Genomic DNA, 17,297 nt, shown 5'->3' on the forward strand with positions numbered 1-17,297 from the left:
GCCCTGGACTTTTGAGACCTGCCCCCTGAGCTGCCAAGGACTGAGGAGACATGGCTGTTTTGCTGGTACTCTGTCTGTCTGCTTTGATGTTGTTTTGCCAGATTTGTCCACTGGTGAAAGACAGTCCTGTTGTTGAAGAAGTCCTGGAACCTGGCTTTTGGTTAAGAAGCCCTGAGACTGTCCTGCAGACAGAGAGTGAATACTGTCCACTGGTGAAGGACAGTGCTGTTGTTGCAGGGGTCTGGAGACTATCCTGCAGACAGAGTGAATACTGTCCACTGGTGAAGGACAGTGCTGTTGTTGCAGGGGTCTGGGAACCTTTCTGTTGGTTCAGAAGCCCTGAAGAAGGATTTTCTCGTTGTATGTTTACAGAAATCCTAGGAAAGGGTTTTGCTAATGTTTTCAGGGGTTCTAGGACTGTTCTACAGACAGAGGATGAATTAATGAAGAGACTGGCAATGTATCTTGTGGCCTTGCTAAGCCTTGTCTCCCCAGGAACTAAGATTGCTGAGAACTTGCCTCCTGTCAAGATGAAGAAAAGACCTCCATTTGGGTATTAAGTGCTGTGCTTAAACTTGATGTAACTCTGGGGTAGATTCAATTGTGATCCAGGGGTGGGGAACTTTTGACCTTTTTGTGCTTTGTGGTGGACCAAATGAAGGTACAGCCTAGGGGTGGAGAAGTATTTAGAACAGAGACTTTTTAATTGATTGAATGATTGGTAGGTCCTGGGGTGGGGTAGTACTTGGAGATTATTTAATCACTCTTAGTAAATGCTGTATTTGGAATAATGTCATGTTTTGATCTTCTCTGTTCTTGGTTTGTCACTGAATAAAATGGAGAGCACCTATGCTGGTATTCTGAACCTTGGGAAGTTGCCTTTCCTTGGCATTACATTACAGAGGTGGGATAGGAAGGAGGGAAATATAGTCAGTCTTTGACAATATATCTACCGTGTTATTGTTTTGCATTAGCCTCACATGTACAACCTTTACTGAACTGCTAATCTTCCCAGCAAGGGTGGGTGACAAGGGAGGAAGGGAATGAATCTGGAATTCAAAGTTTTAAAATCAAATATTCAGATATATATATACATACTATTATTTTTTTAAAAAAAGAAATTATGAGCAGGCTATTTCAGAAAAACGTGGAAAGACAGATATCAACTGAATGCTGAGTGAAATACGCAGAACCAAGAGAACACTGCACACAGTAACATCAATGTTGTGTGATGATCAATGATGACAGACTCAGATCTTTTAAGCAATACAATGATACAAGACTTGTGATGGAAAATGTTAACCACATCCAGAAAAACAACTATGGAGTCTAAATGCAGATAAAAGCGTACTATTTTCACTTTGTTTTTTTCCCTTTTGTTCTGATTCTTCTTTCACAGCATAACTAATATGGAAATATGTTTAACAAGAATGTACATGGATAACTTATATAAAATTGCTTGCTGTCTTGAGGAGAGGGGACAGAAGGGAAGGAGAAAAATTTGGAACTCAAAACCTTACAAAAGTGAAAGTTGAAAACTATCTTTACAAGTAACTGGAAAAAATAAAATACTATTAAGTGCAAAAAAAAAAGAAATAAGCAGCTCTAATAAAGATAATAAAATGGATGCATATAACTGTCTTCTATAAAAAAATAGTAACAAATGACATTTATGTAGCACTTTAAAAGTCTGCAAACCCTGCTACATACTATTAATTATTATCACATAATTAACAATAACAATAGGTATTATTATTCCTATTTTATAGATTAGGAAAAATTGAGGCAGAGAAATTAAGTGGCCCAAGGTCACATAACTGGAATCAGAGGTGAGAGATGAGCCCAGGTCTTCCAGACTCCAAGTCCAGTACCTTATCTACTAATAAAAGTGGAGATCCTCCAATCTTAAAAAAAAACAACAACCTCTTGATTCTGTCATCCCCTCAAAGCATTGTACTATAGCTATCCTCCCCTTCAAAGCTACACTCTACATTCTTTGCCTTCATTTTCTACCCTCACACTCTCTTCTCAACCTTTTATGATCTGACTTCAGAACCTCTCTACTACTCACATGAAACTGCTCTCTTCAAGTTACCAATAATCTCATAATTACAAAATCAATAGCCTTTCCTCAGTTCATGTCCCAGTAGAACTCGGTTGCTTTTGACATTACTGACTCCCTCCTCCTAGAATCACTTCCCTGCCTGAGCTTCTGTGACACTGCTTTCTTTTTCTGTAATATTATCCATCTCTCACACCCTAGGCAGAGTTGTTCTCTAAGATTCTGCCCTGGGATCTGTTTTCTCTAGATACTTTCTATCTTACTAATCTTTAGAAACCATGGGTTCATCTGTGTGAAGAAGACTTCAGAAGTATACGGCCAATCCTCAATGCTTTCCTGAAAGCTCTTGAACCTTGAACTCCTACTACCAAATGTCTGCTGTGCATGTCCACTTGGCTATGCCACTAGAATTGCAAACTCAATGTAACTAAAATGGAACTCATTATCTTCCTGACTACCATGCACGCTCCCAGTGATCCCAGTACACAGCAAAGCAGACATTCTTAAATCATCCCCTTCCCTCACCTCCAACATCGTTACTTAGCAAACCTTGCTGATTTTATATCCACAACATTTCTTGAGTCTGTCCCCTTCTCTCCGCTCACAGGGCCACCCCCCCCACTTGTCTCCTCATCCTTATAATATTGCAACAGCCTCCTGATTGGTCTCCTGCCAGTCTGTTTCTCAATTCACAAAATAATCTTTCTAAAGAACAGACCATATCGCTTTCTGTTTAAAAAAAAATCAGTGGCTCCCTAATGCTGCTAAGATAAAATACAAACTCTTTGTCCTAACATTTAAAGTTCCTGAGAATCTGATTCCAAAGTATCTTTTCAGACTTATTTTACATTACTCCCTTTCATGCATGCTTTGTCCTACTAACCTTTATTTACTTGTCATTCCCTAACTCTGTATTTAATCTCTTGCCTCAATGCCTTTATAGTAGCTGTCTCTAACACTTAGAATGTCTTCACTTCACCCCCATCTTCTGGATTCATTTCAAGACTCAACTCAGGTGCTACCTCCTGCTCCACATCTTTCCTTTTCTCCTACTTCTTGTTGGACCTCTTTCCTTTCTATATGCAAAGATCTGATTCATCTAAGCCTTATGACTTGAACTTATCGATGTTATCATCCTTTCTTATCTTATTCTTTCTTACATTGTGGTTTCGATGATCAACATTTTCTAGTTTGAAGAATATTTTCCTTTCCTCTTGAAGGCAGAAGACAGTTATTAGGCAGGCCTATTTCTCTATGACATAAACTGACAAAACATTATCTCTTTCAAAAAGTGAATCAATTGCTTCCTTCATCTTTTTCCTCTAAACATAACTTTTAAAAAATCTTCTGGACTGCAACAGAGCCAAAATGGTGGAGAAAAGGCAGGGACTTGCCTGAGTTCTCCCCAAAACCCCTCCAAACAACTTTTTTTAATGCCTCAAAATAAATTCTGGAGCAGCAGAACTCGCAAAAAGATGAAATTAAAGTTTTCCAGAAGGTCTGCAGGAAAAGTCTGTTGCACTTACATAGAAGTGGAACCTAACCAGGATATTGCCTATACTTGGATGCAAGTCACACCAGAGCTTACAGTTGCAGGAAAGCTAGGACCCTGGTCATACTTCCCAGGGCAGAAAAGAGTACTTGTGCTTACTCACAAATCAGAGCACAGGTCAGGAGAGCAGGAAACACACCTCTTCCTATATCATACCCTACCTGGAAGAATGGAAAACACCTTAGAAAAACTGAAAATGTACAGATCCCCAGAATTATCTCAGAAAACAACTGCACAAAAAACCTGAATCTTGGGACAGTCATTTCACAGCTGGAAAGTTGTGAAAGCAATTTGGATTATGAATAAAAAAGCATTTAAGAACTTAGAATGTTGCCTGAACTATTAAGACACTGGAGGGGCTATAAAATGGAAGAAACTAATTTCCTCTTAAGAAACCTACACTCTAACAGGGCAAGACAATACACTTAAGGTAGAGTTGGTCAAGGATGAGTATTATGGTCTGGGAAGCCACAAGTGACGTCACCCAGCACTTTCATCCTTCATTATTAATTCTAAGACATGACCACTCTTTCACAGATGATCTTAACTTCCGTTTCACCCATATTCAGAATTAAGCACAGAGGAGGCCCCTATTCATCCTATTTCTTACCCTTTCGGAGAAGTACCTTTGTAAGACAAATCAAAAGTTGTCCAGTTATATGCTTTTCAAAGAATGACCAGATTTTCAGCAGAGGTAGGTGAGTGCACCTACTGAATAGATATTGAATCCTGACGGGTTTTTTTCCCCCAATTTTGTGGTCTATATTAAGAAAGCATGATTCAGGGGCAGCCAGGTAGCACAGCAAGTAAGAGCACCGGCTCCAGTGTTGAGAAGACCTGGAGATCGAATCCTGGCCTCAGACACTTAGCATCCACCCAGAAACACCTGGCCATGTAACCTTGAGCAAGTAACTTAACCCCAATTGCTTAGGGGCGGCCAGGTGGCTCAGCGAGTAAGAGCACCGGCTCCAGTGTCGGGATGACCTGGATCAAATCCGGGCTCAGCTACTCAGTACCACACCCAGAAATAACTGGCAGTGTAACCTTGAGCAAGTTACTTAACCCCAATTGCTTTAAAAAAAAAAAAAAAAAGAAAGCATGATTCATATCCTACATTTTAACCTTTTTCTTTTCTTTCTATTTCCATATTCTGGTTCTCACTAAAACTTGACTCCTTCCTACTGACATTGCATCCCCAGTGGCCACCCTTTACAGTGTGGTTGCACTTTCTTTCATATCTTCCCCTAGTCAGTGATGAAGGTGGAAGAAGGATAATACTCATGCCTTCCCATTGCCACTGTTAGACTCATTCTCTATTGCTTTCATTCAGCAATCTCTCATCTTCTGAGGTTCACACTAATAAACTTTTATCATCCGATTCAAATCGTGGTGGCTCTTATTTATGGATCCTTCCAGAACAGTCTCCTTCTTCCTCACTGAGTTCAGTATCTGGCTCGCAGTCTCTCCCAATTCCTGCTTTCATATGGGGATGATAATAATAGCATATATAGAACATTAAAGTTTACAAAATGAAGACTCCTTCAATTTACTAGAATCCTATGACATCTAGTCCACCAGAGTTATACACAGAGATGATCATACTCTCGGGTAGTGTTCTTCCAGGACCTCATGTTCAAATGTTCTGAAATCTCTCGTCTAATTATCACTATCATTGTATTGTTCCTTCTCCCTTACAATCCCTGACCTCTCCACCTGTCCCTACATCAATCCCTTTGTCAACCAGTTCAAGTCTACACATTAACCTTAAAGACTTGAATCCCTTGCCCCCTTAGCGCCTAGCATCAATCAAACCTTTCCATACCCCAAACTTGGGTTGCTTCCATAATTGTCACCTTGGCTCCTATTCACATGCTGTTGAACTGAAGAAAATCATAAAAACATGTTAACTAGGTGCACTTCAAATTTATATTACATAACCTCAAATGGGTTGTAGTCAGCCTTTATATAACCCCTTAATCAATTTACTATCCTACTTACCACAGCAGCTATTCCAAAATCTTTTTATCCCTTCAGAAAGCCTCCCACCACAACATTCATTCCCTTTCCCCAAACTTCAGACCTAAGAACCTTTTTTCATACTTCATTTTTTAATTTCTTTTTTCAATTACCAAAAATTCATTTTTTTGCCCTACCCACAAGGAAGGCAAGAAAGAAATACAGAACCTCTGTATCACAAAAGTATTGTTAAGTAAAACATTTTCCCACATTGGTTATATCTAAAAATATAAAGGAAAGTAATTAGGACAGAAGAAAATAAGCATTTATATAGCACCTACTATGTGCCAAGTACTACACTAAATATTTTACATACATTACCTTACTGGATTCTCACAACAAACAAGGAGGTAGATGCTATTATCTTCATTTTACAATGGAAGAAACTGAGGCAAATAGAGGTTAAGTGATTTGCCCAGGGGGTTAAGCAGTCAGGAATATCTGAGACTGAATTTGAACTCGGGTCTTCCTAACTTCAGGCCCAGTTCTCTAACCACTGTACCACCTAGCATTTTTTATTTTGCTTATTCGTCCATCATCTCTGTCACAAAATAGATGGAGTTTTTTATCCTTCCTCTGGAATCATGGCTGATCATTTAGTTGTTGAGAATTGTCTTTCAAAAGATTACTAAATTACTACTGATTAGAGTAATGCAAATTAAAACTCTGAGAAACCACCTTACATCTATTACATTGGTTAATAGAAAAGGAAAATGTTGGAGATGATAATGAAAAACTGTGCTACTGATGTACTATTGGTGGAGGTGAAAACTGATCCAACCATTTGAAGAGCAATTTAGAACTATGTCCAAAGGGCTATAAAACCATGCATCCCTCTGGCCCATCAATACCACTACTAGGTCTGTGTCCCAAAGAAATTTATTTCATTTTTATTTTCTTTTTTTTGGATAAAAATCTTTAATTTATTTACTTTTAGTTTGCAACATTCAGTTCCATAATCCCGTGCCTTTCAAATTTTCTCCCCCTCCTTTCCCTTGCCCCCCCACACCATGATGGCATGTAATCAAGTATAGGATCAAATGCGGCTAGGTGGCCCAGTGAGTAAAAGCGCCAGCCCGGGAGTCATGAGGATCCGAGTTCAGTTCCAGCTTCAGACAGTTAACACCCACACAAAAAAAAACTAGCCGTGTAACCTTGGGCAAGTTACTTAACCCCAATTGCCCTCCAAAAGGAAAAAAAAAGTATAGGATCTGCAAATACTTTCACATTAGACATTAGTCAGGTTGTGAAGAAGGATTGTAACCAATGGGATAAACAATGGGAATGAGGAAGTAGAGCCAAGCAAGAAAAATTAAGACAGCAGGTATTTGGCTTCAGTCTGCAATCAAACTCTGTTCTTTCTAGTTCTTTCTCTGGATGTCGACATCTTTTTCCATCGTGGGTCTTTTGGAGTTGTCTTATATCCCTGCATTGCTGAGAAGAGTCCAGTCTATCAAAATTGGTCGTCACACATATGTTGTGTCTATAATTGTGTACAAATTTCTTCTGGTTCTGCTCTTCTCACTTAGCATCAGTTTGTATAAGTCCCTCCAGGTAAATGTGAAGTCCATCTGCTCCTCATTTCTTATAGCACAATAATATTCCATTATATTCATATACCACAACTTGTTCAATCATTCCCCAATTGATGGGCATCCCCTTAATTTCCAGTTCTTTGCCACTACAAAAAGAGGTGCTAAAAATATTTTTGTACAAACAAGTCTTCCACTTCTATGATCTCTTTGGGATACAACCCTAGAAGTGGTATTGCTGGGTCAAAGGGTATGCACTTATTTATAGCCCGTTGGGCATAGTTCCAGATTGCTCTCCAGAATGGTAGAATCAGTTCACAACTCCACCAACAATGCATTAGTGTTCCAATTCTCCCACATCCTCTCAAGCATTTGTCATTCTCCTGTTTTGTCACCTTAGTCAATCTGACTGGTAAGATGTGGTACCTCAGAGTTGTTTTTATTTGCATTTCTCTAATCATTAGGGATTTGAGCATTTTGTCATATGCTTACAGATATCTTTAATTTCTTCCTCTGAAAACTGGATATGAACACATATCCTTTGACCATTTATCAATTGGGGAACGACTTACATTCTTATAGATTTGACTCAATTCTCTGTATATCTTAGAAATGAGGCCTTTTCCTCTTCCTCTCGGTCCCATATTGAACCCGAGTTGGAGGCAGCGAGTCTGGTCTCAAAATGGAGGTAAAACAGCCGCCCGGCCACGCCCAGCCCAACTCCGGCTGCCGTAGCCGCCACCGGGGGGGGGAGGGGGGGGGGGAAGAGGGTCATGATCCAAAGGAACCTGAGCAGTTGAGAAAACTGTTTATTGGTGGCTTGAGCTTTGAAACTACGGATGATAGTTTAAGAGAACACTTTGAAAAATGGGGCATTCTCACAGATTGTGTGGTGATGAGAGATCCCCAAACAAAACAGCTTTGGCTTTGTGACTTATTCTTGTGTAGAAGAGGTAGATGCAGCAATGTGTGCTTGGCCACATAAGGTTGATGGGTGTGTAGTGGAACCAAAGAGAGCTGTTTCTAGAGAGGATTCTGTAAAACCTGGTGCACATCTAACTGAAGAAAATTTTTGTTGGTGGTATTAAAGAAGATACAGAAGAATATAATTTAAGAGACTATTTTGAAAAGTATGGCAAGATCGAAACTATAGAAGTTATAGAAGATCAACAGAGTGGAAAGAAGAGAGGATTTGCTTTTGTAACTCTTGATGATCATGATACAGTTGAAAAAATTGTTGTTCAGAAATATCATACTATTAATGGGCATAACTGTGAAGTGAAAAAGGCCCTTTCAAAGCAAGAGATGCAGTCTGCTGGCTCACAAAGAGGTCGCTGAGGTGGCTCAGGCAATTTTATGGGTCGAGGATGAAATTTTGGAGGTGGTGGAGGAAACTTTGGTGGAAGAGGTGGTTATGGTGGTGGTGGTGGAGGCAGCAGAGGCAGTTATGGAGGTGGAGATGGTGGACATAATGGATTTGGTGGTGATGGTGGCAACTATGGAGGTGGTCCTGGCTATAGTAGTAGAGGGGGTTATGGTGTTGGTGGTGGACCTGGATATGGAAACCAAGGTGGTGGATATGGTGGTGGTGGAGGAGGATATGATGGTTACAATGAAGGAGGAAATTTTGGTGGTGGTAATTATGGTGGCAGTGGGAACTATAATGATTTTGGAAATTATAGTGGACAGCAACAATCAAATTATGGACCCATGAAAGGAGGCAGTTTTGATGGAAGGAGCTCAGGCAGTCCTTATGGTGGCAGTTATGGATCTGGTGGTGGAAGTGGTGGATATGGTAGCAGAAGGTTCTAAAAACTCAACAGAAGAGGGCTACAGTTCTTAGCAGGAGAGAGAGCAAGGAGTTGTCAGGAAAGCTGCAGGTTACTTTGAGACAGTCGTCCCAAATGCATTAGAGGAACTGTAAAAATCTGCCACAGAATGAACAATGATCCATAGTCAGAAAAGTTACTGCAGCTTAAACAGGAAACCCTTCTTGTTCAGGACTGTCATAGCCACAGTTTGCAAAAAGTGCAGCTATTGATTAATGCAATGTAGTGTCAATTTGATGTACATTCCTGAGGTCTTTTATCTGTTGTAGCTTTGTCTTTTCTTTTTCTTTTCATTACATCAGGTATATTGCCCTGTAAATTGTGGTAGTGGTACCAGGAATAAAAAATTAAGGAATTTTTAACTTTTCAAAAAAAAAAAAAAGAAATGAGGCCTTTATCAGAGACACTGGCTGTAAAAATTCTTTTCTGATTTCCCACTTCCCTCTTAATCTTGGTTACATTGACTTTGTTTATACAGAAACTTTTCAATTTAATGTAATCAAAATCATCCATTTTACATTTTATAATACTCTCTAACTCTTGTTTGGTCATAAAGTCCTCCCTTCTCCATAAGTGTGACAGGGAAACTATTCCTTGCATTCCCAGACTGCTTACAATACCAGTCTTTATACCTAAATCGTGCCCCCATTTAGACTTGATTTTGATATATGGTGTTAGATAATGGTCTATACCCAGTTTCTGCCATACTATATTCCAATTTTCCCAGCAATTTTTGTCAAATAGCGAATTCTTATCCCAAAAGCTGGGAGTCTTTGGGTTTATCAAACAGTAGGTTACTACAGTCATTGACTGCTAAGTCTCATGTACTCAATCTATTCCATTGATGCACTACTCTATTCCTCAGCCAGTACCAAGTAGTTTTGATGACTGCTGTTTTGTATTACAGATTAAAATCTGGTATGGCTAGGCCACCTTCCCTAGCATTACTTTTCATTAATTCTCTTGATATTCTGGACCTTTTGTTCTTCCAAATGAATTGTTACTATTTTTTCTAGCTCTATAAAGTAATTTTTTGGTGGATTGACTGGTATGGCACTAAATATGTAATTTAATTTAGATAAAATTTTCATTTTTATTATATTAGCTCAACACAACCATGAACAATTGATGTTTTTACAATCAGAGCTGACTTTATTTGTGTGAGAAGTGTTTTATAGTTGTGTTCATACAGGCCCTGGAGTAGTTTTGACAGGTAGATTCTCAAATATTTTATAATGTCTACAGTAACTTTGAATGGGATTTCACTTTCTATCTCTTGCTGTCGGATTTTGTTAGAAATATATAGGAACGGGGGCAGCTAGGTGGCCCAGTGAATAGAGCACCAGCCCTGGAGTCATGAGGACCTGAGGTCAAATCCGGCCTCAGACACTTAACACAAAAACTAGCCGTGTGACTTTGGGCTAGTCACTTAACCCCAACTGCCCCTCCAAAAAGCAAAAAAAATAAAAAATATATATAGGAATGCTGAGGATTTGTGTGAGTTTATTTTTATATCTTGCAACTTTGATAAATTTATTGTCTCAAGTACTTTCTCTTGAATCTCTAGGTATATCATATCACCTGCAAAGAGTGATAGCTTGGTCTCATCTTTGCCTAATTTGATTCCTTTGATTTTTTTCTTTACTAATTACTACTTCTAGTACCAGACTGAGTAAGACGAGTGATAGTAGACATCCTTGTTTCACCCCTGATCTTAGCTTTAAATAGATGCTACCTACTATTTTAAGGAAGGTTCCATTTATTCCTATACTTTCTAGTGTTTTTAATAGCAATGGATGTTGTATTTTGTCAAAAGACTTTTCTGTATCTATTGAGAAAATCATATGGTTTCTGCTCATTTTATTGATGATATGATCAATTACACTGATGTTCTTCCTAATATTGAACCATCCTTGCATTCCTGGAATAAATCCTACATGATCAAAGTGTATTATTATTGTGATCAGTTGCTGTAGTCTTTTTGCTAATATTTTATTTAAAATTTTTGCATCTATATTCACAAGAGAAATTCTCTATAATTTTCTTTCTGTGTTTTGTCTCTTCCTAATTTAGGTATCAGTACCATATTTGTGTCATAAAAAGAATTTGGCAGTTATCCACCAATTTTCCCAAATAGTTTGTAGAATATTTAATTATCTAGTAAATCCATCTCGCCTTGGAGATTTTTTCCTAGGGAGTTCATTGATGGGTTGCTTGATTTCTTATTCTGAGTAAGGGTTATTTAAGTAATTTTCTTGCTCTTCAGTTAATCTGGGCAATTTTTATTTTTGTAAATATTCATCCTTTTCACTAAGATTGTCAAATTTATTTCCATACAATGGGGCAAAATAATTTCCAATTATTGTTTTAATTTCCTCTTCATTGGAGATAGATTCACCCTTTTGATTTTGATCATGTTGACTAAAGCTAAAGGTCTGTCAATTTTATTGGTTTTTTCATAAAACCAGCTCTTGGTTTTATTTTATTAGTTCAATAGTTTTCGTAAATGCAATTTTATTCATCTCTCCTTTGGTTTTCATTATTTCTAATTTAGTATTTAATTGAGGATTTTCAATTTGTTCTTTTTCTGGCTTTTTCAGTTGCATGCCCAGTTTATTGACCTCCATTTTCTTAATATATATGCATTCAGGGATATAAACATTCCCCTAAGAACTGCTTTTGCTGCATCCCACGAATTTTGTTATGTTGTATCATTACTGTCATTCTCTAGAATGAAGTTATACTGATAGTTTCTATAATTTCTTGTTTGACCCACTCATACTTTAGGATTAAGTTATTTAGTTTCCAATTGGTTTTTAGTCTATCCTTCTATGTCTCTTTATTACATATAATTATTATTGCATCATGATATGAGAAGGATGCATTTAATATTTCTGCATTTCTGCACTAGATTGCGAGGTTTTTATGCCTTAGTACAAGGTCAAATTTTGTGTATGTGCCATGTACCACTAAGAAGGGATATTCCTTTTTATCCCCATCCAGAGGTCTACCACATTTATCTTCTCCAAGATTCTATTTAACTCCTTAACTTCTTTCTTTTCTATTTTGAGGTTAATTTATCAAGTCCAGAGAGGGGGAGATTGAGGTCCCCCACTAGTATAGTTTTGCTATGTATTTCTTACTCTAGTTCACTTAACTTCTGTAGGAATTTGGATGCTGTACCTCTTGGTGCATAAATGTTTAGTAACGATATTGCTTCATTTTCGATGGTGCCTTTTAGCAGGATATAGTTCCCTTCCTTATCTCTTTTAATTAGGTCTACTTTTGCTTTTGCTTTATCTGAGATAAGGATTGCTACCCCTGCTTTTTTTACTTTGACTGAAGCATAACATCTTTTATCCCAGCCTTTTACCTTTAGCCTGTGTGCATCTGTTTCAGATGTTTCTTGTAAACAGCATATTGTAGGATTATGGTTTTTAATCCATTCTGCTATCCACCTCCATTTTATGGGAGAGTTCATCCCATTCACATTCACAGTTATGATTACTATCTGTCTTTCCCTCCATGTTATTCCTTCCCCTGTTTATGCTTTTATTTTTCCCCTTCTCCCCTCCCCTCCTTTAAGAGTTTTCCTTTTGGTCAAGATGACGGAGTAGAAACAGGACTTCCACAGGCCTCCTGCTTCCCCCTCCTCTAATTCATGTAAAAGGTGACTCTAAAAAACTTTGACCCTATACAACCCACAAAAAGACACAGAGAAGCTAACCTGCCTCTGAGGACAGCCCGGCAGGCCAGCAGGAATAGGGCAGCACAGCACTCTGGGAGACAAGACCAGCCCCACTAAAGCCCAAGGTTTTAGCCTCAGGGCAGCCACAACCAGCTGCCAGATGGAAGGACTTCAGATCACCAGATCACTGTGGCGTTTCCCAGAATTATCAACCCATAGATGCTAAGGACAAAATAAGAGGTCAGTGCAATGTGGATTTTGAGACCGGGGAATTCGGAAGTGCAGTTGGCCTTTGCCCCCAAGGCAAGAAGCAGCTGAGGCACTGTGGAAAAGAAGCCATTGCCACGTGGCTGGCTCAGAGCTCCTGGCCTGCACATTGTAGGGGGACAAAGCAACCATTCTGAGGGGTAATTGCTCTTGCTTTAACCTGCTTGAGGTCCTGGGGCACATGACCAGTTTGCCAGAGTGTGTGGAGGTTTCAGAGAAGGCAGCCAACTAACAGCTCCAGCAGCTAAGAAAACCCCAGCTATTTGGGAAAAAGCTAACCCTCTGATCACAGTTCTACTGTGGCAAAAAGCTCAAAAGTCAAGTAATTGAGTGGCAACATGAGCAAACGAGGGAAGCAAGGCAAGTACAGTAATCAAATTTTGGATTCCATTTTTGGCAACAAAAAGGATCAAAGCATGGAACAGGGAGGAAGACAGTGAAGTCAGAACTCCTGCACCAAAAGCTTCCAAGAAAAATATGAGCTGATTACGGGCCATAGAGGAGCTTAAGAAGGATTTTGAAAACCAAGTAAGAGAAGTGGACGAAAAATTGGGAAGAGAAATGAGAATGATGCAAAAAAAATTATAAAATGAGAGTCAACCACCTGACTGAAGAAAATAACACCTGAAAAAATAGACTAATTCAAATGGCAAAAGAGGCTCAAAAAGCCAGGAGAAGAATGCCTTAAAAACTTGCCAGATGGAAAAAGAATCTCAAAAGCTCACTGAGGAGAATCATTCCTTCAGATTTAGAATGGAGCAAATGGAAGCTAGTAACTTTATGAGAAATCAAGATACTATTAAATAGATCCAAACAAATGAAAAAATAGAAGGCAATGTGAAATATCTTATGGGAAAAACCACTGACCTGGAAAATAGATTCAGGAGAGATAATTTTAAAATTATTGGACTACATGAAAGCCATATCAACAAAAGAACCTAGAAATCATCCTTCAAGAAATTCTCAAGGAAAATTGCCCTGATGTTTTAAAACCAGAGGGCAAAATAGAGGTTGAAAGAATCCACCCATCACCTCCTAAAAAAGATCCCAAAAAGAAAATTCCTAGGAATATTATAGCCAGGTCCCAGAATTCCCAGATCAAGAAGAAAATATTACAAGCAGCTAGGATGAAACAATTTGAATATTGTGGAAACACAATCAAGATAACACAGAATCTGGCAGCTTCTACACTGAGGGATTGAAGGGCTTGGAATACAATATTCCAGAGATCAAAGGAACTGGGTTTAAAACCAATCACCTACCCAGCAAAACTGAGTATCACATTTCAGGGGAAAATATGGTAATTCAATGGAATAGAGAACTTTCAAGCATTCTTGATGAAAAAAACAGAGTTGAATAGAAAATCTGACATAATAGGATACCAGAGTCTTTGTCTTTTCAATCTGTTTTTTACCTATTTTGAGGTAGGACCTTAGCCCCACCCTTCCTCTAGGACTCCCAGGCCTTCACTATTTTAAAGTTTTCCTCTAGGGCAACCAATGATTTCTATGTTTTCAGGGTCAGAGGTGCGGATTGGAATGCCCAGGTTCACTCTCCCATTCTGATCCCCAGCTCCAACAGCTCTCAGCCCTGGGGTGATAGGCCTGGGAATGGCCCTTCTGGTTGCCAGATTAACTTGCCAGTGTGCTGCCATCCCAAGTCTCCCCCTCATGCCAAGATAATTTTTTTTAAAAAGGAAAATTTTAAAAAGAAAAAGGACCTATATGGACAAAAATATTTATAGCAGTTCTTTTGTGGTGGCAAAGAATTATAAATTAAGGGTATACCTATGAATTGGAGAATGGCTGAACAAGGTGTGGGTATATAATTATGATGGAATACTACTGTGCTATAAAAAAAATAACAAGCAGGATGGTTTCAGAAATACTTGGGAAGACTTTTATGAACTACTGCAAAGTGAAGTAAGAAGAATCAGGAGAACACTGTACATAGTATAACAGCAACACTACAGTGATCAACTGTGAATAACTTAGTTATTCTCAATAATACGACGATCCAAGACAATTCTGAAGGACTCATGAAAAATAACTATCCACCTCCAAAGAATTGATGAAGTCTGAATGATGATCCAAGTATATTTCTAACTCTATTTTTCATGAGGTTTTTGTTTTGGGGGCATTTTTTTGGTCTGTTTTCTTTTGGAACATGGCTAATATAGAAATGGTTTACATGAGACTACACATGTATAATCTATATCAAATTGCATGCCTTCTTAAGGAGGAGGGATGGGAAAGGAAGGGAAAGAATGCAGAACTCAAAAATTTTAAAAAACTAACGTTGAAAATTGTTTTTAGGGGCAGCTAGGTGGCGCAGTAAATGGAGCACTGGCCTGGGAGTTAGGAGGACCTGAGTTCAAATCTGACCTCAGACACTTAACACTTATTAGCTGTGTGACCTTGGGCAAGTCACTTAACTCCAACTGCCCTATCCTCCCTCCACAAAGAAAAAAAACTTGTTTTTACATGGAATTGGAAAAAAAAAATTTTTAAAGAACTGTTCTTTGTCATGCTGATGCTACATTATAAAATATTCTTTTGGTTTTGCTCACTTCACTCTATACAGTCATACAAGTCTTTCTACATCACTCTGAAACCATTTTCCTCTAGCACATTAGTATTCCATTACATTCATATATCACAGTTTGTTCAGCCACTCCCCAATTAAGGAGTATCCCCTTAGTTTCCAGACTTTGGCTATCACACAGTTGCTATAATTATTTTTTGCACAAATGGAACCTTTTCCTCTTTCTTTAATATGCTGGGGGTATGGGTCCACTAGGTCAACATAACTTTTTTGACCATAATTTCAAATTACTTTCCAGAAAAGCTAGACCAATTTATAGCTCTACCAAAGGCATATTAATGGCTCTGTTTTCCCACAGCCCCTCAAACACCTGTAATTTTCCTTTTTGTCATCTTTAGCAATCAGACTGGCATGAAGTTGAAGCTCAGAAGTGCTTTAATTTGCGTTTTTCTAATTATTAGATATTTGGAGTATTTTTTTTTCACATAATTACACATAGCTTGGGTTTCTTCCATTAAGAGCTGCCTGTTCTGATCCAGCCTTTCTGGAGAGCAATCTGGAATTATGCCCAAAGGGCTATTAGTATTTTCATACCCTTTGATCCAGCAATACCACTCCTAGGGTTATACCCCAAAGAGATCATAGAAATGGGAGAAAGACCCATATGTACAAAAATGTTTATAGCAGCTCTTTTTGTTGTGGCAAAGAATTGGAAATTAAGGGGGTGCCCATCAATTGGGGAATGGCTGAACAAGTTGTGGTATATGCATGTTATGGAATACTACTGCGCCATAAGAAACGGGGAGCAGGCGGTCTTCATATTTACCTGGAGAGGCTTAAAAGAACTGATGCTGAGTGAGAAGAGTAGAACCAGGAGGAATTTGTACACAATTACAGACACAACATATGTGTGATGACCAACTTTGATAGACTGGACTCTTCCCAACAATACAGGGATATAAGTCAATCCCAAAGACGCATGATGGAGAGAAAAACATGCATCCAGAGAAAGAGCTAGAAAGAACTAAATTTATATCCAGGTGGAAGCAAAATACCTGATCTTTTTTGTTCTCTTATTTGATTTTATGTCCTCTTTACCATTTTTCATTCCAGCTGGTACAATCCATCCTTATAACCTGACCATTGTATAATGTGAAAGTATTTACAGATCCTATACTTGATAATAAGCCGCCATGGGGGGGAGGGGAGGGAGGGGAGGGAGGGGAACAAAATGTGAAATTCAAGGAATTGTGGAATTGAATCCTGTAAACTAAAAGGAAACAAACAAATTAATAAATTAAAGTTTAAAAAAAAAAAAGAGCTGGCTGTTCATATCCTTAGACTGTTTATCAATTGGAGAACAGGTCTTATTCGTGTACATTTTAGTCAGTTACTTGAGAAACTTGCTGCAAAGCTACCCCCCCACTCCCATTTAATTGTTTCCTTATTGGATTTGTTTGTGCAAAACCTTTCCATTTTAATTAATCAAGTTTCCATTTTATATTCTATGATCCTCTTTCCTTGTTTGCTAAGTAACTGCTTCCTTGTTTCTCTAATTTTCCTCATAGTTCGCTGACATAATTGAAGGCCATGTGCCGAGAAATCCATATCTTGCATCACTCAGAAATCTTCCCACACTTGTCTCTTTCCTTCACTCCTGTCTTCCATGAAGAGGCAGCCTTTCTCCCTCTCATGGCAAAGTCCTCTACATATTTCCCTGACCCCTCTCAATGCTTTTGCCTCCCCTCTGTATTTCTCTACCATTTATTCTGTTTGTATCTTCTTTGATGACAGCTGTATACATGCT

At 38.6% G+C, this 17,297-nt stretch overlaps 1 protein-coding gene and 1 pseudogene across 1 annotated transcript in view; one reads left to right on the forward strand and one right to left on the reverse strand.

The window, feature by feature from the left end:
* The window catches only part of MAN1A2 (mannosidase alpha class 1A member 2), a 255,679-nt gene that overhangs the window by 199,118 nt on the left and 39,264 nt on the right, over positions 1–17,297 (reverse strand). The window lies entirely within an intron of this gene.
* On the forward strand, positions 7,845–9,377 carry LOC138162798 (heterogeneous nuclear ribonucleoprotein A3-like; annotated as a pseudogene).

The sequence above is a fragment of the Petaurus breviceps genome, unplaced genomic scaffold (assembly GCF_028583685.1).
Source record: "Petaurus breviceps papuanus isolate PSGF00001 unplaced genomic scaffold, PetGlider_PUasm1.0 186, whole genome shotgun sequence".
NCBI classification, from domain to species: Eukaryota; Metazoa; Chordata; class Mammalia; order Diprotodontia; family Petauridae; genus Petaurus; species Petaurus breviceps.